We start from the raw sequence: 25,852 nt of genomic DNA, 5'->3' as shown, positions 1-25,852 counted from the left end.
GTGGACGACATTTCCGGAGCCCTTGACTGCGGCGTCCCTCATAGCCTTAGTCACTTTGAGACGTTAAGCCCTATAAACCTTAAACCTTAAACCAATAAATCAAATGATCGTTTCGTTTAGAACTACGCATACGGAGTGAAAAGTGGCGAATTTTTTTACGGTGCGAGTTTGCAATTTCAGCTAACGCCGGCTGGCAGCTCCGACCTGTTCTAATTGCTCAAGCATTTTTATTTCTTACGTTCACCAGATCCCGAGCGAACACCGCTGAGCGCTTGAACTGGCCTTTCAGCAACGTGTACGCTCTTCTTTTTGGAGCCTGAACGTTAAGGTAAGACAAGACAATAACTCTGAAATCACCCGCTGATCACACGCACTTGCACGTTCATTTGAACATTTTGAATGCAGCGCTAAGCGGGGAGCATTTTCAGCAAGTCTATGCGCATATCCCTCTCTTCGAGAAAGGCAGCGAGCCCTGGAAAGCATGCTTTGAAGCGTGCAATCTGCGCAGTTTGACTTCGAATTAAGTGGCCCAAAAGCGCGCCAGATATCGAACTTACAGAAAGATGTAAAGATGGGCAGCTGCATAAACCTCTTTGTAGACACAGTCCAACCGTCGCGGTCAATCAGGAGGAGACGAGTAAATAATGTGCCTGAATGAAACATTTGGAGCCCCAACAATTACTATGCGCATTCACACAAAAGTTTTAAGCCGACCGCCAGCTATTCATCCACAATGAGAGCCGGAATAGCGCCTTGCAGCAGGGGGGCCGGCGCGCAGGCAGCCGTCGAAATAAGAAAGCCCGAAGGCCAGCGACGGCAGAAAGGTCACGCTACAAAATATAGGCTGTTTAACCTAAGGCATGCCCACAAATTTCTCATAAATGCATTTTTCAACGGGATATAGGTCAAGAACTCACAATCGTCATACATTGTAAGCTTTTACCAAAACATTCAATATATGTAACAAGTGAAGGCGGGCTAGTTGGTGGTTGACAATGGAGTGCATATTGCAACCGCGCTAAAACGACGCAGGACAAGAAAGGAAAGCACAGGACAAGACGCGGAACTTCAACTAAAGTTTACTACGGGAAAACCACATTTATACAGGAAACGTAATCACACCAGATAAACAGCCGAAACCATCAAATAACACAGGCACGAGGGCGCGCGTGGCACAAGTTCACATCTAGGTAGTTTAACTCTTTCTTAGATAAAGATACTGAAGTGGAGCTGATGCAACGGTCATTTTCTTTTTTTTTTTTTTTTTTTTTTTATGCAGTAGGCTTCAAAGATTTCCCTGCTAAGCTGGGTCGTCAATTTTTTTAAGACAATTGTGTCGCGGAACCTGGGTGTGCAATTATTACAATGGCGACAATGTTTTGCCAGTTCCCCGCCTCCCGCCAATGATTCAACAGCGGCGCGATGCTCCTGAAGTCTGACATTCAGGCATCGTCCAGTTTGCCCAATGTAGCAATTCCCACTTTGCTTTCCTTTCTTGTCCTGCGTCGTTTTAGCGCGGTTGCAATATGCACTCCATTGAACATTCAATATATCAGCCGATACTCCTGCGGCAGGCTTGCATTGCCAGTCATATTTTTGCCGTCATCGAAATCGCTGGCCATTGGTTTTCTATGACACTCTGAAAGACTCATTGCGAACGATGGACATTTAAAACAGAGATTTTACCACGCATCGGAAGAATGGATCATTCCTTTCAATCTTTCCATAACAATGGCAAACAATATTGCCATATTAAAAAATAATGTCTACGAATGCTGGTCTTGATGTTCTGCAACTTTTAAAACTACGATTTTTGAGTGAGAAGAACGCTTTTGTTTTTCAGCATAGCATTATCAGCGGTGTAGCGCATAAGAAAACGGCTACCACGTGCCAGCGGATACGCTGTTTAAGAGGACATGATTCAGAACATTCATTATTAGTTTTCGTGCCAGGTGATCTAAAATTTCGCAGTTTTGAGATCTTTGCAAGCCTTTTTTTTTTCAAATCTGTTCCCAATTCACGCCCATCCTGCTTGGTTTAATTTTTTTAAATTATGGGCTTCAAAGAAAGGGATGATTTGTGCACTTATTTACCGCCCGTATAAACTTACGATAGCTCCGAAAAATGTCTCATTTTGCTCACCATAATTTCCTTCATGAAATGAGAAAAATGTTTACCATGAATAAAGCTTTCGATTTAATAAAAAATATTAACCTTTCGAATGTTTCTTTAAGATATGACCACAACGTCTGTAACAAATTTGAATCTCATTCCCAGCCATAAATTACAATAAAATAGTATAGCTGCATTCTGCAGAGGGTAAGGCACATTCATACTGAATTCCATTCTGATGCGACAAAGTAACTCCAATAATGTCCTGTGCGCGCAGGGTGGTTGCACGAAAATCGTAAACGAAGGAAACTCCGTTCCACCTTATTAAAATCAACAGTGGCGATGCAGCTTCGGTTTACATAAAAACGCTAGGTTTGAATTGTTTTTCCAGTCAATAAGCTGCTGGAGGTTGCGTCTAAAATAAGAAGTCGCCCTTTACCCGTGTGCAGCACCGCAATGGCTAGAAACACACCCATTTAAATTTGTTGCATTCGTGAAAGTAGCTCAGCTGTGCTCGTTTTTCGGTCACTTGGCGTGTTTACGTCGCATGTTCTTGAAAATGAAAGAAAAGGGTTTGCACAAAATAAAAAAATCGCAAATGAAAAATGCGATTTTTCGACAAATAGCTTTTTCACCTGCGTGCCCTCTTAAGTAGTGTTGAAGGGTTAATTTTTCAACTATTACTGTTACTGTCCTTCCTTAATAGGAGGCATGTGGCCCATCGAAGTAATATCAAGGTCAGTTTTCAGAATTTCGGAAGCTGAATTATTCTCGGCGCTGGGGTCCAACGAATTATATCCAACGAAACTAGTTCAACGAAACTACACGCGCTTTAGAAAAGCTTGCAACGAGAGCAACCCCACCAGTCGATGTAATTTGTCGAAATCGCCAAAAATCCTTGGGCCACAACGGCTAGGGCTTTCAAAATTCTGAAATACTGAAAGGGATATATCACTTACGCTGGTCAACCCACCAATAAGGTCTATACGATAAGTACATAACCAGTAATAGTTCAAACAGTAACTTCTGAATATAAGTTAACCAGCCTACTAGTTAGCACGTCTTAGCTATATTCTGAAGATTACACAGCTGACAGTGCTACGCCGAAAAAAAAACCGTTATTCTAACTAAAAAAAAACTGTTTTTAAAAATTGCACAGCATTTTAGGTGAAATACCCGATATATGGTGGCGCCATGCTTTCTGACTGGAAATCGTCTGTCACTATGGCTGCGGGAACTAAGGCGGTCGAAATTAACCGGGAGCACTACAGCACGGCGTTTCAAGCAGCCCAAGTTCAGCTGCAAGACAATAAACTGCACATACCGAACAGTCCTACAGATTATAATTATATGCAAACAAAATCACACCATAAGCCTGACTACGCCCACTGCAGGGCAAAAGCCTCTCCCATGACTCAATTAATTCTGTCCTTTGCCAGCTGCGGCCACCGTATCCCCGCAAATTTCTTAATCTCATCCGCCTACCTAACTTTCTGCTGATCCCTGCTACGCTTGCATTCTCTTGGAATCCACTCCGTTACCCTTCAGGACCAGCGGTTATCTTGCCTTCGTATTACATGCTCTGCCCAAGCAAATTTCTTCCTCTTGGTTTCGACTAGGATGTCGTTAACCCGCCTGTGTTCTCTCACTCACTCAGCTCGCTTCCGATCACTTAACGTTACGCCTATCATTTTTCTTTCCATAGCTCGCTGCGTTGTCCTTAACTCAATCTGAACTCTCTCCGTTGACCTCCACGTTTCTGCCCCATAGGTGAGTACCGGTAATATACTGCTGTTGTATACTTTGTATCACATAATCAGTACCATATATTAAGATATATGTTATTACATGGAAAGCAGTTTTGACCACTTGTTCTACCAGTCATATGTGTTAGCTGCTAGAAGGTAATAATAGAAGGCAGTGAGGGTCAAAAACGAGATTTTTCAAAAGCTATCCCAAGAACGGCCTTTCGCGTAGCGGCGACCACTTGCTACGTTTGACCTTTAGAATGACCCCTGACGCCATACCATGCCTAGTGACGTCACAGCGTGACGTCTTACCAGGAGCGAGAGACGGGCTACCAACTTGGCTCGTCGGGTAACGGCGGCCGCTCACCACGGCGCGCCGCGCTCCTCCCGGTAGAGGCGCTAGTGACGTTATGGCGTGACGTCATACCAGGAGCGATAGACGGGCTATCAACTCGGCTCGTAGGGTAACGGCGGCCGCTTGGCACGGCGCGCCGCGCTCTTCCCACTAGAGGCGCTGCATATGCAGTATAAAAGACCTGCTTTTGCAACCTACCAGGCTTAACCAAAGCTAAGCCCCCGCCAATTTTTCATGGGGATTAGCATCGCTTCATTTGCTACCATAAGAGTTCTGCCCAGTCATGGTACTCTGCGTAATAACCACCTCATTATGATCAAACTAGAAAAAAAATGGGGGGGGGGGGCGTAATGTGCAGTCAGAAACATCTTTGTCTAGTGAACCTTCTTTCGCTGGATTTCTAAACCCATTTTACTTTCGAGACGGAGAAGAACCCCATTATTTCGAGGCAAGTTGTAAAAAAAAATTGCAATCGAACATATCGTCCAAGGCAGTGGTTTTGCTCTCGCGTCGGCAAGGAATCGGTTTTAAGATCAAAGAATCGTTGGACTTTTCGTACATGATGTACAGCACTCCTTTCAACACACGACGAAAACTACTGCTATAAACTTGCGGGTAAAAAAGCGGCGAGTGTTATAGAAACAGCCAACTGCCAGCGCAACCACACCTTACATCACTAATTCTCCCATCGTGAGCATCGCGCTTTCGACTAGACACTGCGTCCGACATAGCCTGACCAATTAGTTATGGAAGGTTTCCCTAACAACCACATTGGTGCCATTTTGGCCTTTCCATGCCCTATCATACTGGCGGATTTTTTTTTATGTAGATGCTGAGCAGCATTGAAAAGCAAAACTTTAAAAACAGTGATATGATACCTCGTGGGAGTCAATAATGCTTTGTAGGGGGCTAGTTGTTAGTGCATACTGCGACTGGGCAGCGCTAGATTCTAGGCAAAGGGACAACACCACTAAGGAACACCACGAGACGAGCGCAACAATGTTAGGATATTCGCGAAGCACTCAAGTTGCTATGGCTGTAAAAACTCGCAGTCATCTGCACCTGTGAATTTAATGAAAGGAATTACCACACGTTATTACATTGACCCCCTTATAAATGATGCAAGTGCAGAATAGATGTGCGCTTTATGAAGAGGCGGTAACCTGAACGCGAGCGTATGCCGACAGAAAGAGGAAGGTGGGAATCCTAACGATAATCCTGGAGGCTTTAAAAGCATGGCTCCATTGCAAATAGTCTTTTCACAACCGATGCATTTCATAGGACGAAAGCAGAGTACGTAATTAGGCTCTGTATAGTAGTCACCCCAGTTTTGAACTCAATCTCAAAGGACTGGGCAGCTTGCGTATTCTTATAAGATGCATTGTTGCTTGAAAAATCACTTTACGCATTTGCAAGAAGAGAACGTAGTTTATGAACAACGCATGCGCCTCCAGCCGGCGCTGCCATAAATTGCTTCCAGGAAATGTCTTCACATTTTCGCAAGCGGCCTCATCTCGTGTATTAAAAAAACTAGGCCATGCGTCGGGCTCCTATTACTAAAGTGTGATGTAGCATGAATGCTTGAAGTAGCGGTCTCAAATTGCAGAGCCTTACTTTGTGAACAGAGCAAATTTCCGGCGCTGGTAAACAAGTGAAACAGCAATAACTTAAAAGCTTGGTTCCGAGGTGCTCTCGTTACTTTTCACCGGGAAAAGGATAAGACACAAAAAGGTACTGAAAGCGGCGAGCATACTTCGAACACCACAGCAGGATGGAGCCTAGGCAAAAACAAAATACTGCCCGAGGAGGTCGTCTCTAAAGGACAGTGCTAAGTAATGAAGCCTACGCTGTTTTATCAACTCCCTCCCGTAAGAGTACACAAAGAATGCACAAGCTGCAGATTGTAAAGCGTAAAGAAGCATCGCATCGAATTTCCGAGCACCTAGCCTAATCGCTTATATTGGGTCACAGCTTCAGGAGACACGTCAAGGGTCGCATGTGGCAGGCAATGGGTACTATCGCCTGTGCAAGTCATTGCGCTACGTTGCAGTATGCGTCAAGAACGCGCGTCAGCTGGGACACTGTTTCTTAGAATGTGAGTGAGTGAGTGAGTGAGTGAGTGAGTGAGTGAGTGAGTGAGTGAGTGAGTGAGTGAGTGAGTGAGTGAGTGAGTGAGTGAGTGAGTGAGTGAGTGAGTGAGTGAGTGAGTGAGTGAGTGAGTGAGTGAGTGAGTGAGTGAGTGAGTGAGTGAGTGAGTGAGTGAGTGAGTGAGTGAGTGAGTGAGTGAGTGAGTGAGTGAGTGAGTGAGTGAGTGAATGAGTGAGTGAGTGAGTGAGTGAGTTCTGGTTGGTTGGTTGGTTTATGGGGTTTAACGTCCCAAAGCGACTAAGGCTATGAGGGACGCCGTAGTGGAGGGCTCCGGAAATTTCGTCCACCCGGGATTCTTTAACGTGCACTGACATCGCACAGTGCACGGGCCTCTAGAATTTCTCCTCCAAAGAAATTCGACCAGCGCGGCCGGGATCGAACCCGCGTCTTTCGGGTCAGCAGCCGAGCACCATAACCACTGAGCCACCGCGGCGGCGAGTGAGTTCTATACACTCCCATGGACTCAGTGCCCTAACGAAACGGGGTTCGAGACCAATGATATTTCCAATCACATGAAACCCATTCGCACGAAGTTTATGCGATAAGGTACGGACTCATGACGATACACACATCTTCACAGCGTATTCACAGCGGCCAAAGCCCAACTTTACTGCCGCGGTCATCGAGAACTTCAGCCGATCTGAAAATGGGAACACGCTTTTGCAGCAACGTATACTGTAACGCACCACTTAAACCTTCATACTCTTGCCTGGCGTAGCGTTCATCGAGAAAGAATCTTCCCTGCTGCGGCATGTTTTAACCGTTGTAGAGGCGAACGCAATAGGCATCAGATATTCCAGGACACCCAGGAGCGGCTATCTGATTCTGCGGCTTTTGGAATGGAATGGCCACCAGGGGAGCAAATCCGTTTAGCACGCGCGGCAGGTAGCTGATTTTCCTCGTAGCGAGAATAATTCCGGGGCGAATGTTTTGGTAGAGCAGGGGGAGAAAAGCGCGGATTTCCACCGGCATGCAGGCCGTGCAGAGAACCGTTTTCAAGTGCCTGAGAGGCATTTCTCGACACGCCAGCGAAATTCGATAACAGCGCGTGAATTGCGCGATTCGACTGAATCTGCTTCCGGCGTGGAATGAAATGAAGCTGAACCGAGAACGCGACGGGTTGAGAGCTAAAAAAAAAAGGTCCCGAAGAAAAAGGATGGCGAGGCGCGCGAGAGAGAGCGAATGGTGTTGAGAAGTTCACGCGCCTCAGACATTCAAGGTTATAAGCGTTGAAATTTCTTATGTACTTTGTTTGCTCCTTCGCCTGTTACAGAAGCGCAAAGAAAAAAACACTGCCTGCAGTCGTGATTGAAGTCGCACCGTCCTTTCAAGGACTCCTTTCGATTGTTTTTTTTTTCTTTTACGCTCCATATAAGAGCATTTCGGTTCAGATTTGATTGGGAGCTTGGATATGGAGAAAAGGCGATCGAGATACGTTCAGTTTTAATAGAACCCCCCTCCCCTCTACCTTCTCTCATCTGCTTTCTTTCTTTCTCTCAACGTCTCTCTCGCTCACTCCCCGCTCCGTCCTTTCCATTTCTTTCTGACTAACGTAGAAAAGTTAGCCACCGCCTCTTGGCACCGCTGCCTTTCGACGAGTCGACGGATTCTGGATGTCAGTTTGGGGAGGACGACGACGCGGCTCTTGGAGAGTCGCTAATAGTATTACGTGTGCCAATGTGGCGCCCGATACGACAGCCGTTCTGCAGCGCGCGCTGTTTTCACGCTTCGCGTACTCTCGAAGCGAGCGCCGAATTTGTCTTCCGCAGAGCCCCCGCCCCTATTTCCCCCTCATTCCTGCGTTTTCCCTCCCTCGTACATAGCTTTACTTCATTTGAGTAAGGCTGTCGTCAAGACATGACAACCTAGTTTGTAATGTTTTTTTTTATATCGTAGTGGCGCTGACGTAGGAGTCAGAGAGCTCCTGGGACGAGTGTCCTATGAAAGTGACAAGAAAGCTAAAAACCTAAATATCGCGATTCAAAGCGAACGTTGCTCTGCAACTGCTAGAGCGAGCAACTGTCTGAGCCCCTTTTTGCGCCGGCGATAATGCGTTTAGCCCCGCGTTTCTTCTTGAATCTAGGCAATTAAGGGACGCATAAAAGCGAGTAGAAAAAAGTAACACGTGCGCGGGAGCCTTTGAAAATCCTCTGCAGGACTCATATAGCGAGCAGAAGCGGCACGTGTGTTCCTTTTATGTTGTTATTCTTTTCTTTTTGGTTTTCAAATACCACATTAGCTGTCTGCACATTCATTAACTATGCTTGTGCAAGCGTCTCGGGCACCATGCACGGATGAAAACGGGTTAGCCATCCCCTCTTTCATTTTTTTTTATAAGATCCTATAAAGATAAGAACGATGCATCCGCCATCATGCCAGTGAATTATCGTTCCTTTAGGTAGCGACACGCCTTATTGCGAAGGTTGCTAAAAATGGCCAGTCTGTCGATAAGAAGCGAGTCCTTGGCAAACACTGCAGGTCTTGCGTTGGCCGCTAAAGGCGTGTGCTTTGATTTCTTCATTAAAGGCACTTCTCGTGCAATTTTTACCCGTGTTTGCTTTCTTGCCTTTCGTACACAATGAAATGTCGCTCCATCAACTTTATATTCAATTATCGAGCGAGGAGACTCCGCCTTCTCTGGTTTGGTTGCTTAGCTGCACGTGGCGAAGTAATGCAGTCGGTGTATAGCTTTGCGGTGCCAAGATGGCTAAGTGGTTTTGACTCTCAGTCGCTGAGCTCAAAGGAACGGAATCGTATCTTAGTTGCATTGCCCGACTTTCCGCTAATAGAAACGCAGAAGTCCCACGTGCTATGTAACATCTGCGCACGCTAAAATGCTCCAGATGCTCGTAATTACTCCGCAGCCCTCTCCTACAGCGTCCCTCGTAGCAAATGTGCATCAACGGGGTGTTGAAAGTTTGGAGCAATACGCTTAGTTTCGACGGTGACGTATGAGCCGGTTCAGTGTCAGCTGCTTATTTTAACTTATACACGTTCTTGCGTTCGGACATGCACTAGGGGTTAAGGAAAAGATAAGCCACAGGCTATGGACCTACCTTATATTAGGAAAAAGTATACGTGGCGTTTAATATGCGACCAAACTGTGTTCCACTCCAAAGTTTTCTTATTAGCACGATTTAATAAAAGTCAAAGTGCTAATCGCCATTCAACGGCTGAAATACTTTTATGCAGTAAAGTCACTGCTCAACATTTCACAACACAGCTGCCATACTGACACAAGTAATACAAATTCATCATAATATACCGTCAGGAACTGTAGTCACAATGAACGTGTAGCCATTTCACTCAGCGTACATGACCTCTCAAAGCGTTTTCGCTGTGGTCGGGTTGTCTACTTTTAATTTGCGGGGACCTTCGAATCCTCCACGGCTGGGAATAAACTGTGGGGGCGCTTAAGTCACCTCAACAGTGGATTGAGATAGCGAAAGAATTCACATTTGTCGCAGTTTCTGTTGCAACTTCTGCCTGTGTCTGGGTCAGTTTCATTGAAACTCTTGGTCCATCAACGACCATATTTTGACTGCTGCTGCCATCGCAGGTATTTTTTATGTGGTGACGGTTCCGGCATGTGCATATGCCACATTTTTTGTGATATTTAATTTTGATTCTCCATTTGCGTAGACCACAACCCGATGGGCAGGCGGTAATGTAGTTCTAATAATCAATCGCTATCTGTAATCAAAGTGCACTGCTATCATTGCACATATCAACCCATACAACTTTTACTTTCAGCAGGCATTCACAAGCTGTCTCGCCTTCGTAAAATGCGATATCAAAATTTTTCTATTACTTAATACTTCATTAATGACGTCCTCTACAAGCTTTGTTCATATTAACCATTCAAGAGCTACTCGACACAAGCATGCACTCACTCTTCAAGAATTCTTCGGTTCCGTTAATGCCTTCCGATGTTATTTTTTTCCGCGGGCAGTCCGACATAGAAACCAGTTGCACCCACCAATTACAATTCAGCATACCGTGGCCAAATCTATCAATCTATAATATAGCTGAGAACTCTGTTCTCACATTTACTTCGGCATGAATCTTATTCCTTCTTCTTTTTTACTGGTGTGCTTTCTTCCAATGTATTTATGATATGCAAGTGCCATTCTTGTTTTATGACTTGATAACTTCTTTGTACCACACGAGTTGCTTGTGTATCATCCTATTGTTAAGCTTCAAACTCTAGTCAGTGAAACTGTATTTGTATACTGTGCGTTCTTCTCCACTCCTGTAAAAATCCCAGACAGGAATTGTCAGTGTTGCGAAATCAACAATTATCAACAAATAAATCAATAAATTATATTAATCAACCAATCAATATTTTAATTGCTTCTGTCCATCGTGTCCACCTGGCACGATGGACAGGTTGTGATGACGTCTCATGGTTCCGTGATCTCTCTCGACCAATTAGCGAATTTTGTTAGAGCAGCCACTGGCGAGGTTTGCTCACTATCCGGTGGCCAGGTTCCCATCTGGCACGGTGGGCAGGCTCTGATGTTGTCACAAGGCCACGTGACCTTTCTCGACCAATCAGTGAATTTCGTGACGCCGTACATCGTCTGGGTTTGGTTTGACGGCAACACTAATGTTACGGTATCTAAAGGAAAACGGGAATATTTAGACATGATAGAAGCAATTTTTCTTCAAGAAAAACGGTGCGAAGTGCGCCTACTGAAAAGAATCACAGTAGATGTCTCTACAGATGTCGCAAACCAGTACGGAAAGTTTCCGTCGGGAACCGATGCCTCAGGGCGTGTTTCTCTAAGAGAGCAAGCAATCCCGTCGCAACGCGACGTAAACATAGGAAAGCGGCTCGCGTCTATAGACAGAAGAAGGTGGAGAGGAAAACGGGAAAGGGTGGAGCGTAAACAGTGCGTGTCCGCCCCACGCAGCCGTCGCCTCGGGATACGGCGCTTGACAGCGTAGCCGAAACCAATCACCCCGTGAGAACTGTGACACGCCCTTTCGATAGGCCTCGAAGAGCCGGGTTAGGAAAACGGCGAGGGGGGAGAGGAGGCAGCGCTGCACACAGCTGTTCGAAGCGGTGTACCGAGCCTGTCGAGATCGAAACCCAGCCGGCCGTAACGACAAGATGATTTGCCCAAGCGAGGCCTTGTTTGTTTTACCTGCTCCGGTTGGTTTCTCTAGCGGAGTCAAATATCAATCCGCTTTTAGGGGCTAAACTCTGGCTACGCAAACACGTGAGCCCGTTGGAAAAGGAAAGGAGGCTGGATGGAAGTGAGTAGGGAAATTTGAGTGCGTGGCGTTTTTAGACAGTAAATGCAGGGCTTCAGCAGACAGGATGAACAACACTGAGATGAGACGTCGCTTCGCGTGGGCTCTGCCTGCCATCCTGGGCCAATAATCGCAGTGGCAGTGATTGAGCATTCGCATGCCGGCTGTGTACGGTGGAGCTATTGGAGGCCTTGGGTTTTCGGTTCGCCCCTGTTCTCTACTTATTGAAATGGGGACTCGAGGCGAAATAAATCGTGGTGGGATGGAGTGCTCTAGGGAAAAAAAGTATTAAAAAAAAAACAGCCGATGAAGAAAGAAAAATAGACAGTATCGCGATTCTCCTTTGCATTTTGAGCGCTTTTCTAGAGCCCTGTGTCACGCTTTGGGTCTCCTTTAAGCAAGGCACGCCGACGATGTTATGAGCGACGAGTATGCCCTGCCCTGAAAGGAATGCGTGCCCTTCAATGTCTGCTGCACGCTCCTCCTGATTGAAGAATTAGGGGTCATTAAATAGTTTTCGTCGGACAATTTGAGATATTTAAGTACCAGCTCTGCCCTAATGAGTGCTTGCCATGTAACTGTATTGATTTTGGTTAGAACGAAAAGCGCTAATAATTATTTGCTAACAACAATGGGATTGTAATATTTTTATTGTCTTCTATTTATCTGGTGCCGCATTTTTCCGTGTTCGTTTTCTTCGATTCATTCCTTCCCCTCTCTCTGATTGGGTGTCGCGTCGTTGACGACAGCATCGATAGCGAACATTGACTTTCCCTGTCTCTGGTGTCAAAATGGAGGCATACCAGTGTCAAGGATGACCAATAAAGGATAGTAAAAAGAATCATCGTAAAATACTGCCCGTGATGGGCAATCACCGTCGAAAGTGTTCACGCTGCATGATTTGCCTTTCAGCTGCGTTCTGCAGAATTCAAGGCGCACGCCAAGGTGTAAATATCCGTAAGGTGGGAATAACCCTCGCCCCAGGTTTTCAGCAGCCATAGTTTTCAAAGGGTGCCAGGAGTGTTGCAACGTGCGGCTCAAAAGGAGGCTGCGTGGGCCGAATACTTTAGACCAAAGCTGTAAGTTTTGTGCTAAACTTGAATTGGCATATTTAAAGAGAATTGGCATATTAACTTTCGTCTCCCTATTACCAAGATAATTTTGTTATCGGAATCCTAGCTATCTTATTTCACGTTGAGTGTTTTGTGCTCGCGAATTCTTAAACACTGGGATATTTGTTTGTACGGCAATTCCCTCGCAATTCAGTTTTCCTTCTAGGCTGCAGCGAACACACATTTTCAAACAACATTGAGGAGAATCAAAAAGCTACTAAAAGAAACATGGCGTCGCACATCAGGTACCTACTGAGAAGGGCGTATTGTCGGGAAATAAAAGCGCCTTAATTATTATTGGAAAACCTCGAAAATCCGTCCGCTCAACTGATGTTAAATTCAAATATACACGCATAAAGTTAACAAAATAACAAGAAGGGCAAAGCTCACTGTAATAGAGTTGTGGAGTGTACGATAAGAGCGTACTAACATGTGTGGTCGCTGGCTTTAGTCCTAATAGGAAGCCTCACAAAACTCAGGAGCCTAGAAGAACGAATTAAGCTCGTAGCAGCATTACGCAGGTAACAAGCTTTCCTTTTCGCATTCAAACAGTGGGTAAGTGGGCAGCCAGTGGGATACGAAACAAATTTTCTATCATCTTTTTCAAAATTACTGATAGAACAATTCCCTTGGAATTCTCTCCGAAAAGACATTAGCCCGTTCCAAAAACTGCCTCGGCGAGCTCGAAGACATCTGAAAAAAAAAAAAGAGGTTCTGGATAGCCTACTTCTTAACGTACTTATTTTTATACGCGAAATTTCAGCCACATTATTTGTTTTAGTTTGTGCACAACACAGAATCTATACAGGTTTCAGCATGTGCGCACACATCGCTGATGTATGCGCCTTTTGGCCTCTTTTATGCCTGTACGTTTGCGAACGCGAGCAAGAATATTGAGCTAAACTTTTCTGTGCGCTCGAACTCAAAACCTTTTTCAGAAAAGTGGTATTTGCTGTATAAGTGAGGCATCCACGTGTGTGTGTGTGCATAAAACAATAAATAGCTGCAGCTGCAAGTTAGCCCAAAAAGAATGGTGCAGCGGTCCCTAACCGGAATCTGCAATGATTTAATCGAATGGATATGCAGTACATAGTTTGTTAGCGCAAAGAGCAGCTCCAGAACTAAATGTAAATTTCCTTATTATGTCCTAACATGGCCTGACTAGCAGTTAAGATAACAGTTGCTCAATTACAATCTCAGCCGAATAACTAATACGAATTCACACCACACCCACAACCCTTATTGTTAAGCTGCGCTCGTGAAGCTGCACTGTAGGAAAGATGCACTGCTGCGCGGTCGCCATGCTGCAGAATTCTGCACCCATTAACCTGCACCCGTAGTACATAGCGCATATTGCTCAGCAAAAAGAAGTGCTGAATGCCAAGCGTAGTTCTCCTTCTCCCGTTGTTCATTCCGTGACCTTTGACCAGATTTCCTCCCAGGCTTTGCGTGTCGACCGCAGACCGAGTCGGCAAACCGCATGCAAGCCCTTGCTAGCTGCTATATTAAATCTGCTCTCGGCTCGTTCAAGCAAAGTTTCTAAAGCTAGACGCGGCGAGACATCTCCGCTATGAAAGAAAACGCGTCTGGGGCTTTCTGTCGTCATGGTTACGACGACGTCTGCGGCGTTGAGGCAAAACTGATTTCGCCCAGAAAACTCGAGCCAGCTGTTTACAGAATGCGGTAGGGAATTCGCTGCTCGTAATTAAAGCGGAGATGCCTGCGGAAGACAGAATTTTGTCATTTGTACTTTAGGACATGAGACAGCGCTTCGTGCTTTACAAGTCAGGAAGCAACCGGCGCCAGCAGCGCTGTTCAGGTGTTAGCGGCGATTAGCGTAAAAGCATAGTTAAGCTCTTTTTTCGCTATGATGCTTCATAGATTCCGCTCGGAGAAGCTGGTGTTTTCTATGCGAATGGGGCAAAAAGAATCCTTACACACGTACGTATGTGACACGTTTAAAGCCATTTTTTTCTTGGTCGGTAACGTACTGCGCCGTGGTTTGTAAGCAGTATTTATTTTTTACTAAACACCTATAGTCCGATTCGTATGCATCAAAATAACGCTACGACAAGCAGTAAAGAAAAATAAGCATGTCCAACGCACGTCCACCTAAATCGATTCGTGCAGTTTTTCAAACACAATTTCCAACTTTCCTGGCATCCTTACACACCTGTGAGAAAAACCGCGACCTATGGAAGCACTGCGACACCACTTAAGAGCAGCTTCACAGTGTGAGTGCTTATCGTATTTGGTGACCCAGGATTCTAAAGACGGCAAGAAAGGAAGCGGGAAGTCATTGCCATGAGTGGACGCGGATTTCTTAGCGTTATGGGTTATGAAAACTGCCAACAACACAAAAAGGCTAGCCTCGAGAATAACGGAACAATTAAATTATGAATTTTTTTTTAGCCCTAGCATCACGTGCTCATACAGTGTAATGCGGACAGGCGTGCGAACGCAAGCAGCAGAATTACCGCACTCAAAACTGTTCATCACTACCAGTTATCATTTTTAAAAATGCTGCTGAAAACGGACCTTAAAATAACTATCATAGAAGAAGAAAAAAAAAGGGGGGGGGGACACACTGAGATACTTTTACAAATCATACAGTGGAGGGACCGGAAAATGTGTAAGGTGTCAGGCAGATGCAGATTAACTTAACTGAATGCTTACTACTGCCAGCTTGTTAGTTTTGAGTATATGTGCGACTGTATTGAAGCAAAAGTTACCTACAAAGAGGCTATCTCGTGAGATCCTTATTTTACTTTCATCATTAAAATATACATAAAAAAAAGGCTTTGATCAATCACGCACTGTTTTGCAACAATACAAGCGGACAAATGTAGAACCAAACAGTTGTTCAGGCAGAAATCTTGTCAACAAATGTTTGCCCGCATTGATCTTTTCAGCACAAACAACGAAGCGCAGATCTAAGTTAAAGCTGGAAGAAGTTTTAAGAGGGCCTCTTATTCTCTACCTGATGGCGCGGAGATAAGTTCTGTCTTTACAACTATGGCTAGGAATTACTCGCGGCCTTGCCAAAATTGTCCAATCTTCACCGCCTGTGGAGCAAATTAGGAAAGTTGTGTACTGTATATAAACGAAGCTTAATGTAACGCATTCTGGACGAAAGCAAAATCTCCTACAGTTGTTCCCGCCGACACCCAGAAGGTATCCGGTACTATGTTGGAAAGAGCTTCTCTCAGAAGCATAGCTGAAGAGATGTATACACCGTGAGCGCAAAACGACGCTTGTCGCCTAGGAAAGCGCAGATACTTAACATCGAAGCAGATGCGCCCGACAGATCTGCGCCAGTGTAAGTGCGTTGGGCGGGAAAGATAGTAGGGTGTAACAACGGAGAGAGCTTACTGCGCAGCTGCTGAATGCATATGGGCGCTGTGTCGGACAACAGTTCGGTTACTTTGACCACAAGCTGGGGAGTTGCTTGTCCGCTGAGTAGCATAAGCTAAACCCTACATACTTCTGCGTAGCTAGGAAGAATATCGAAAAGCGCAGCTGTGCCCACGGGCGGCTAATTCTAATCATGGCCGAAGCGCCGCTTCCGAAGCAGTGGAAGTTTCGAGGCTCCGAGATGTTCAAGTTTAGCGTCGTGTATACGGAGCACTGTATATGCCTTCGGCGACGCGTATTATACGACGCTCAGCCGGCTACCCTGGGCAAACAATTTACTTTGACGACATTATACAGAAGCACTTCTTTCCTACTTTTCATGTCCTTCACCAGTTGCTGCCACCAGATGGAAATACATAGCGAGAATGCCGATTGGAATGCCACTTTATGAGCTTTTTTATTCAGGCATAAATATTAGAACGATTCCGGTGTAAGAAATTCTTGCTTTTTGAATTATCTCTGTTATTGGTCCTGCTACTTCGAAGCACCGCTCTTCCTATAAACCTAGAGCCTTCATTGATAAGAGAGCTATGTTTTCAAAGAGAGTCAACAGTAAAGCGCATTCGCAGTCTAAGACGAAATTATTCGCATCGCATCTCCAGGGAGATTTTTTTCACTCGCTTCCGTGCCAATTCTGCCCGCTCGGAATGAGGCGCCTTGCCGATCTAGAAGCAATTTCAAAAAAAACCCGTACTCCGCTGGAGATGGCTTTCTAGCGGGTCTACGACGATCCGACGTGCATCTAAAACGACGGGTGCTACGAAGAAAAACGATTATACTTCTCTTCTTCGCGCCATTTGTTGCCTGTGCTTGACGCGGCTATAAACTGCATATATGCGCGCCCGCAAGAAAATTATACCCGAACGAAAGAATAATAAAAAAAATTGTGGATGGCTGGGAAATCGAATGCAGTGAGAGTACGTGGGAGACCGGCCAGCCGTCTTTTCAGAATCCGCGTATGTGGCATCTCCGTTTTCCTTTTCCATTCTTCCCAGAGCAAGAATCGCCGAAACAGGAACGAACGGGCTGTTCTGTGCTACGCAGACTTACAAAAAGAAAAGGTCATACGGAAGTGCGGTTTTCGTCCCCGACAAAGGAATCAACCATCCACCGCACTTGCAGGGTATAGGAATTCCGTTGTAATGGCGACACGGCAAAGCAGGTACTCGGCTTCCCGGAACGGCTCAACAATGCGCGCACATCAGCATCTTTGACTAAACGGCACTCCTGCATTGCTTCCTCTCGGTCACCGTTTCCTTCTCCTCCTCTTTGACCTCTTTCTCTCTTGTTCCCTCTCTCTCCCACTAGCTTGCACTCTCTTTCCGTCTTTATTTTCTCCCTTCATCTCGCAAGCTCAGTCGATGCGATTTTGGTGTATCTGAGAATTTGCTACTTGCTTGGCCTCTTTTGAATGAGTAGTCACAGGGAAGGTTCGAGAAGAAGTAAAAAAAGAAGATTTGCAGAACTTTCTCCGAGGCAGCCGATATTACATTCCTTCCAGTCAAAGGAAAAGCTATTGGTCGAACGCTGGGTCAGCAAGAACGATAGAAAAGGAAAAAAGAAAGAAAAAACTGCCCACATGGGCAAGGCGGTGAGTGGGCCGACAAACAGCCCGGACACAGAGAACTAGGCTTCCAGTTTCAGCCACCGCTGATATACGGATACAACAACAGCTGTCGTTCTTCAAAAGGTGGGAGAGGAGGAAAGTGGGAAGGTGTGGGTGTTGAGAGAAAAGTAGAGAAATATTCGACTGACTTTCGCCGAGGCTGTAGACGCGGGAAGGCACAAACATGTCAGGCTTTCACGACCAGGAAGCACATTTCGACGGGTCACAGCGCGCGGGTCTAAATAAAGAACTGCGGATCATGCAGAAAATAAAGAGGCTGCCTAGCGCCGCAAGTGTTAACGATGTGGGGCGAGCTGAAATCTGCGGCTGGCGCTTGAAAGCTCTGTGTTTATGCGTCGTACAGAAAAGATAAATTGGCGAACAAAGCGGATGCTGGGAACAACTTATTCTGCCGAAGCCTACTAGTGACGTGGAATATTTCCCGGGAATATTTTAGCCACCGCTGCTTTATTGAATGCCCCGGCAGGTACTCAAGTGTGGCGGGTATGTATATTTTAGCAGGCTAAGCTTTAAAGTCAACCGAAGAAATTTTACCGGGCTTTGCTAGGAAATAATGGATGAGGCCTCTCAAAGTCAAAACGTGCCCTGGGACATTTTTAGCGAAACACTGCGAGAACGCAGACCTAAGGTTCGAATAAAAAATGACGCTGCCACAAGAACAGTGTTTTTCTCTGGCTTCCTCAGAAAAAAAATTATAAGCTGTTGCTCGGTACTTTTTGCGACGTAAGGGATTGACAGGCGTGGGCGTATGTTCATGACTATTACTTGAGTCCCGAAATCTGACGGTTCTTCTCGTCAAGTCAAACTCTTGTGTAACTTTTTCTGTTTGTTATCTCCCTCTCTCGGAAATGTGTTGTAATGTGGATAATGTGTTTTATCTTTTTTGACTTTCTGTCACAAACTTGTTTCCGGCTTCCTCGCCAGCGTTTAATCAGGACAACTACGGTCACATATCCTAAATATATGTGTGAATGTATGCATCCGTGAAAACATGTATGTATGTATGTATGTATGTATGTATGTATGTATGTATGTATGTATGTATGTATGTATGTATGTATGTATGTATGTATGTATGTATGTATGTATGTATGTATGTATGTATGTATGTATGTATGTATGTATGTATGTATGTATGTATGTATGTATGTATGTATGTATGTATGTATGTATGTATGTATGTATGTATGTATGTATGGTTTGGTTTATGGGGTTTAACGTCCCAAAGCGACTAAGGCTATGAGAGACGCCGTAGTGGAGGGCTCCGGAAATTTCGACCACCTGGGGTTCTTTAACGTGCACTGACATCGCACAGTACACGGGCCTCTAGAATTTCTCCTCCAAAGAAATTCAACCGCCGCGGCCGGGATCGAACCCGCGTCTTTCGGGTCAGCAGCCGAGCACCATAACCACTGAGCCACCGCGGCGGCTGTATGTATGTATGTATGTATGTATGTATGTATGTATGTATGTATGTATGTATGTATGTATGTATGTATGTATGTATGTATGTATGTATGTATGTATGTATGTATGTATGTATGTATGTATGTATGTATGTATGTATGTATGTATGTATGTATGTATGTATGTATGTATGTATGTATGCATGCATGCATGTATGTATGTATGTATGTATGTATGTATGTATGCATGCATGTATGTATGTATGTATGTATGTATGTATGTATGTATGTATGTATGTATGTATGTATGTATGTATGTATGTATGTGCGTGTGTGCGGTGTGAGTGTCGTGTGTGTGCGCGTGTGTGTGTGTACTCACGCACGCTTCTATGTATTCAAGTAGGCATGTTTGTACGTGTGTGTGTGTGTGTGTGTGTATTAAAGAATGCATGTATATACGTATGTATGGTATGTAGGTATGTACATGTATGTATGTAGATATGCACGTATGCAGAGTCTTTGTGAAAAGGTTAAAGCCCAGGGGGTTTGCTTCTTAGCTGTGTAGTGAGGATTCTGTAGCATTATTGAAAGATTTACCCGTCGGAGGGGACAGGACGAAAAATCTCCTTGCCTTCAGGAGATTTGGACCGTTGAGGAATAATTGCGAGCCATACAGTGTGTTTCGAAAACAAGCCCCGTGGGCTCTTAACTTTTGGCAATAATGTGCGTACATACATACTTACATACATTTATACATATGGTACGCGTGTACATATATATGCGTATCTACCCCCTTTGCCAAAAGTAACCGAGCAGCAGGTTTTTGCTTCTCAACCATATAACTTAGTCTTTACGGCACCCATAAACACTGAAAGGTGTTAAAAAGTATAAGGACAAGGGTTCACCTTACCTACACAGACTCAGAGCTTAAGGGCCGCTGTAAGCGCTTCGGTACGCGGCTAAGAAAGGAATCGCCGTTGTCCGGTTACTTTTGGTAAAGACTGTACGTATATAATATATACTTATTTCTACTATGGATATTCACACATAAAAATTAGAGCATGGCTTAGCAAAGCTAGGGCAGAAGTATCCATGATTCAAGCCCAAATGAGAGAACTACTTCAAGCGCTTTCGATAAATGAACCCTTCCTGGTACAGCACTGAAAAATCCTTCATATAGTACGTGCTCATTCGAACGGGTGGCACGCCTTTATGGGCGCAAACAACGTTTTAAAAACCTCACTGCATCTATGCATGTGACAGCGTGTGTACACGGCGTGGCTTTGTTCGGGCTCTGCCGGGCACGAATGTATTCTCGGTCAGAGACAAAAGGCGTTTCCGTACGCTGCCCATTATCAACGAACGTGACGAGCGCTTCGCCTCCTCGGTTGCTCGACAAAGGCACGTGTTACGTCGGTGCGCGGTCACCGCGCAATGGGAAACCGCTTCGAGTCCCCGCACTGCCGAATTGTCTGCGTGGAATTGAAACGCCGACGGCCAAACTTAGCCGCGCTGCGAAAAGCAGATATTGAAAGTGGGCGTTTTTGTCTCCGGTTTCATTGTGTTAGGAAACATCGCTTTCACGACGAATACCCGCGCCTTTATGGGAGCTGGTCTGCGTCGGCAAACACAATAAATTGAAGCTGTATAAGGTCACCCTTATTTAGGCACCAAATACAAAGAGAGCACAATAGTTACTTGCGTTTCGGAAAGCAGTATTACATATACTTGACGTAAAAAGGCATAAACGAGCGTCAAGGTATTGCATTATGAGCGAAGATATAGCAATGCGTGATCCGCAATTCTACCACGATGCGTTGCTGCACGTCGCCAGTGCCTACGCGCTGATCGGCCCGAACGCGGCACGCTTGCGCGCAGCTAGCCGGCAACTGGCGACATCTGACGCCCCCCCCCCCCCCCCTCCCCAAGGCAATCTGCGCATGCTCAGTGGCACTGCGCGAAAGGAGACTGCGGTACCAGATCGCGGAACACGCTATTCTATAACTGTGCCGCAAATATTCTAGGGGCTATGTTATAACTCTACTTTAATACGGGAATAATACTTTAATACCTTAATAACTCTAATACGGGAATTGGACATTCAATCCTTGGACTATCACGCAGGTGTATCAGGCCTCGTTATTGTTGTCATGGCAGTTCTGTGATGCCCAGGGATAAGGCCACTCTCTGTCAGAAACAAAAATGGCAGCTTTCTCTTATTTCAACTAGGCGATAAAAATTATATTCCGTGTTCATAGAACTCTCCCAACAAATTGCTTCCTCGAGACGCCAAAAATAAAATTCGGAAAGTAAGAGCAAAGGCCACCTGACGGTTTCATTTCGGTCAAACTCCAATAATCCTCTCGTTCTGTTATCCACAGCCTCAGTGCCCAATATGGCGCGAATATAGCGAAGCAGTGGAGCCTGTCCACAGTGCGTCTGGACAAATGGGGTGAAAAGCCGCTCTGAAATCCGAGTAACGATGATAGCAATTTTCTTTTTCGCGACAAGTTCGCCATCGATGAGTATGTATACTCTAAATGGCATGATAGTTGGCTGCTCGCTTTTAAATATTCTGCCGTTGCTTAAAAAATCTACCATAAAGTTACGCCTGAAATTTACTGAAGCAAATGTAAAAATGTTCGCGATTCTCATAGGTGGAATAAATTTTCCTATCGCATATATTGACCTTAAAGAGCTGCTTGAAATAAGCGGCTACTTGATTTCTTGAAAAGTTGCAATGGCATAGTGAAAGATTTTTCACAAAATGCCGACCGGCCCTAAGCGAGATGAACTGAAAGGCTTCTGCCACTAACTCGTAAATCTTTAAGATTTACTCTTTCTGTGATGTCAGGTCTTAGTCATTGTAGAGCTTCGAAAGAAGACGTTTCTGGGCCTGTCTTAAATCTGTTTCTATTTTCATTTATAGCTATAGCTCGGCTGTTTCATGGCATTCGTTTTCACTGTTGGTTCTTGTGATCAGTTTTGATAGATGTGGATATGTCGCTTCGAATTCTCAGAATAAAAATCTGAACGTTTTTCAGGTTCGTTTCTTTTTTTTTTTTAGTACTACTGCAACGCGGTCTTAACAAAAATATTAATTTTTCACGTTTACTATTTCAGACAGTGCAGCCTCAACAGTGTAATCAAATGCTGTGGCAAATCCAGCATCGTGCAATCCTTTTTATTCTTTCTTATTATTACACCATTTGGCACTTCGTTTTCAAATGAAGAATATCAAGTCATCTTGCCTAAATATCTTGCTTCGAATAATCGAACATAAAATGCTCTTCGTCCTTTTCACGTGTGTTACCTTTCATCTTGCCGAAGCAAGCCAAGGCAAGTCGTTCAGCTTCATGAAGAAAACTTGCGAAAAACATAAAAAAATGCAGTTATGGCTTTGCAGCTACACAACTGAAGGCAGATATTTTTCTTTGCTTACTCGTATTCGTCAAGCCGGAAGCATAGCGAACAATAGCGCTGCGCAATATCTTTGGTGAGCCCGGTCCGTGAGAGTCCTTCGATGTCTGCTTAGAAAAAGGCAGATCCAGCGGGATGCTGCTCTCTTCTGGCTTCTTCAAAGAACATTCCAAAAAAGAGATCACTGCCGTTTCCTCTAAAACATTCTTTTCTGAAAGATAGGTATGGCAATATTTCAAGCACGGGCACTCTGATGCCGCATTCCGATCATAACAGTACCGAAGCACCCTCATTGAAGTTTCAGCGCTCGCATTTCGACACCAAGTTTTGTCTGGTATTGCAGATTTCGCGAAGCAGACTATTTGCGGGAGACGGCAAAGTTCAATAAATGGCAGGCAAATACCCGAACGACAAGTGTTTTCAAGTTATTGAAGTTTCTGAAGGAGTTGTCCGAGCTCCATTATTTGCCTTCGAACAAGAATGCTCGAGGGTGGGAGAAGTCATTGCAGAGATATATGAAGCTTGGATGCTGAGTCGTCCATTGTGTGCCTAAAATGTTTGGAGTGCTGAATACCCATACAAGCACTCTCTTAAGCATGTGAAGGAAGTTCAGATTCCCAAACTGGCTGAGGAGTTAACAGCTGAATACAAGTTCGTATTTTTGAAAGCTGGCGAAACAAAAAACGCCAGAGTACAGTAATGCTCGTGGACGGTATAGAGACACTGCGAAGTAATCGAAGTTGGCCGGTATTGATAAAATTTTCATACTAACGAAAAAGACACCGCTTTTATGGAAAACTGAGTTTTTATAATCTTGAAAAAACGAAACTACACCTGTCGCCACCTCTGGCTGATTTGGCCACTACACTCCGATGGGTCGAATGCTTGCAGTCAATTAGGTGGTGCGCTTCTATAGATCATCTTCTCAGCTGAAAACTTTGTCTTATTTGTCATCTTCGCACCTTGATTGGCTATGTGTTCCAGCGCAGCAGCATTACGAACGCAAAAGTAAAAATTCTGACATGCTTATTTCCGAATATCCCTCCTCCTATAAGCCCTGCTTCTATTAACATTTACTGATACATTTTAATACAAAACGTTGCCGTGAAAAATGCGCTAGGGCTGCCTAACCCCGTGTTTATTATTGCGAAAGCACTACAAGGCTATGTCGGCGGGGTCGTGTCCGCAAAATGTGTAGGCAGTAGCTGTGGGGAGCTCAGAAGAGGTAGTGTCAAACGAATGGTTGTAATCGAAAGAGGATGATGTGAGAATGCTGCGCAAGAAAGAAAATTAAATCAGATGAATAGAAAATTAATGAGAGCCAAATATGTTCAGAAAACGGGCGGGGCTAGAACAAAAGAAGCGCTAAATTTGAAAATGCCGGAAGTGTGGGGTGTTGCGGCTCGAGGTAGCGTGGCCAGTTGTTGTTGCACCAAGGGGGCTCGTCCGGGATGAAGGAAACGGTCTGAACTTCAGAATGGGTTAGAGATTACAAAAACAAGCAGATTTAATGGTAAGAAACTAAGACACTTATTTACAAAAATTTACAAAAAGAAGAGCAAGGAATCAAAAGTTAAGAGTTCATAGCGTCGAGCGTCTGGATGAGCCTGTTATCCAAGGCTCAGAGCCACTGGATGAACCTATTACCCAAGGTTCAGAGCCACACTGGATGAACCTATTACCGAAGGTCCAGAGCGTTCGTGCCCACTTTGGTCGCAGGTTATATAGCCCAAGACTCCGCCCCTGCACCAGGCGACATTCCACCGCGACACAAAAGATCGGCACCAGCACCGCCATCGAAGACCTGTTGAGCCTCCTCACTAGGCGGTAACTCATCGTGGCACAAAAGATCGGCACCACACGTCACTGCCAACTAAGACACCTGCTTAGAGCCCGCACGTGGGAACTGGCGAGTCCGCAGTCCGCATTCCTATAGCATTGTGTCGTGTTGACGTCACAGCCGCAGCTGCGCAGGCTTCCTCTGATTCGTTCCGGGTTTTTTTTTCAAGACGAGGGACAGCCTTTCTTCTCCTGTCGTCGGTTGCTTCTCGAAGGGGAGGTCGTTTTCGCCGAGCCGAGTGTGGGAAGAGCCTCGTCGGCCACTTCCCAGAAAGTCACCCTTTTTCGTGAGGTCATCGTGGGGTCAAGTTGAAGTCAAACGACCCGTCAAAATTGCCGCTACGTTGAATCTCCCTCTGTTTCATCTCGGGTCTCAAGATGGGTCGTAACAGCTACCTCCCCCGCCAGACGAGTCTCGGCGAGTAGCAGTCATCGCTGCTGCACGAAGAGACGACTTGCAGAAGCATGCCAGAAGTATGCCAGAAGCCCTCTGCCGCTCGCAACGTGGTCTTCTATTACGCCGGCCAAATTCTTTGAGGCGTCTCTGAAACCTCAACCACATGCGCAAGCAAGCACTCAACTTTCCTCCGAGCAAACCAGTTCCAAAAGAGGGTGCTATAATCCGGTTAGTATAGTCGTTGTAGAAAAGCTCACACTGAAAACCCCCAAGACCTACGCAAGCTGAGAAAAACCGAACCTGCTACTGTACCCTTCACTTTCAAAAACGCACGAGAAAACTTATAGTAGTAATTTTGGTTCATAAAGAGCATTCCGGACTGCTTAAAAAGAACAGGTAAGAAGTCCGCGTCCCTTCCTGCATGTACAAAAAAAAGTAAACAGCTCCAAAAGCTGCATAACTGAGTGAAAATCACAAACTTTACAAAGACCACTCAGCATTAGCACTAAAAAAACTGGAAACTCGTTTGCCTTCACCCCTGTCTCGTTTTTTTTACAGTGAGTCAATGCACGAAAAAAAAAAAAGGGGGCAAACAATTATTCCTCGAATTGGACAACCTTTAGCCGCGCCCTGCGCGGTCGGGGTCGGATGGCCGGTCCACAAGCAGGTGCTTCAAGAAAACTGCGTGCTTGATTGGTTCCGCCTCCGCTCGACCTACTGAGGAAAGGGTGCCTCCACCATTTCTTTGTCCCTGCCTGCAGGGACCCCCTCCGACTCACGCGCTCTCTGTGGCGCCCTTTTGTGTGGCTGTCGAGCCCTATTCTTCGTAACATGTAGCATGCGTCACGTGTCCAACGACTGCGCCGTCTGTCCCTCTTTCGGCCCACCAGGGCAGTCACCTGGGCTTTCATCGGGCCCATCCGCCTTCGGGAAAATTTCACTGATTTTCCTTCTCGGTCATTAGCTTTCGTGGTGCCGTCCCTTGTTGATCTGCCGGCCCTTGCATCAGCATGAA

The 25,852-nt window shown here is 45.3% G+C and overlaps 1 protein-coding gene across 6 annotated transcripts in view; it reads right to left on the bottom strand.

Moving 5' to 3' along the window:
- LOC149371484 (adenylate cyclase type 8-like) overlaps window positions 1-25,852 on the bottom strand; it is a 427,973-nt gene that overhangs the window by 122,464 nt on the left and 279,657 nt on the right. The window contains exon 1 of one of the 6 annotated variants that reach the window (XM_089565717.1): window positions 17,217-17,405. The exons of 4 other annotated variants lie outside the window; for them this stretch is intronic. The gene's annotated coding sequence lies outside the window, so the exon portion shown is untranslated. Of the gene's footprint in view, window positions 1-17,198; window positions 17,406-25,852 lie in introns of those variants that run through there. One more of the 6 variants, XM_089565718.1, reaches the window with a different exon arrangement.

Source organism: Amblyomma mixtum, chromosome 1 (genome assembly GCF_055824585.1).
Source record: "Amblyomma mixtum isolate Tamu chromosome 1, ASM5582458v1, whole genome shotgun sequence".
In the NCBI taxonomy this organism is placed as follows: domain Eukaryota; kingdom Metazoa; phylum Arthropoda; class Arachnida; order Ixodida; family Ixodidae; genus Amblyomma; species Amblyomma mixtum.
The sequence above is the reverse complement of the archived record's forward strand: the minus strand, read 5'-3'. Positions and strand labels throughout refer to the sequence as shown.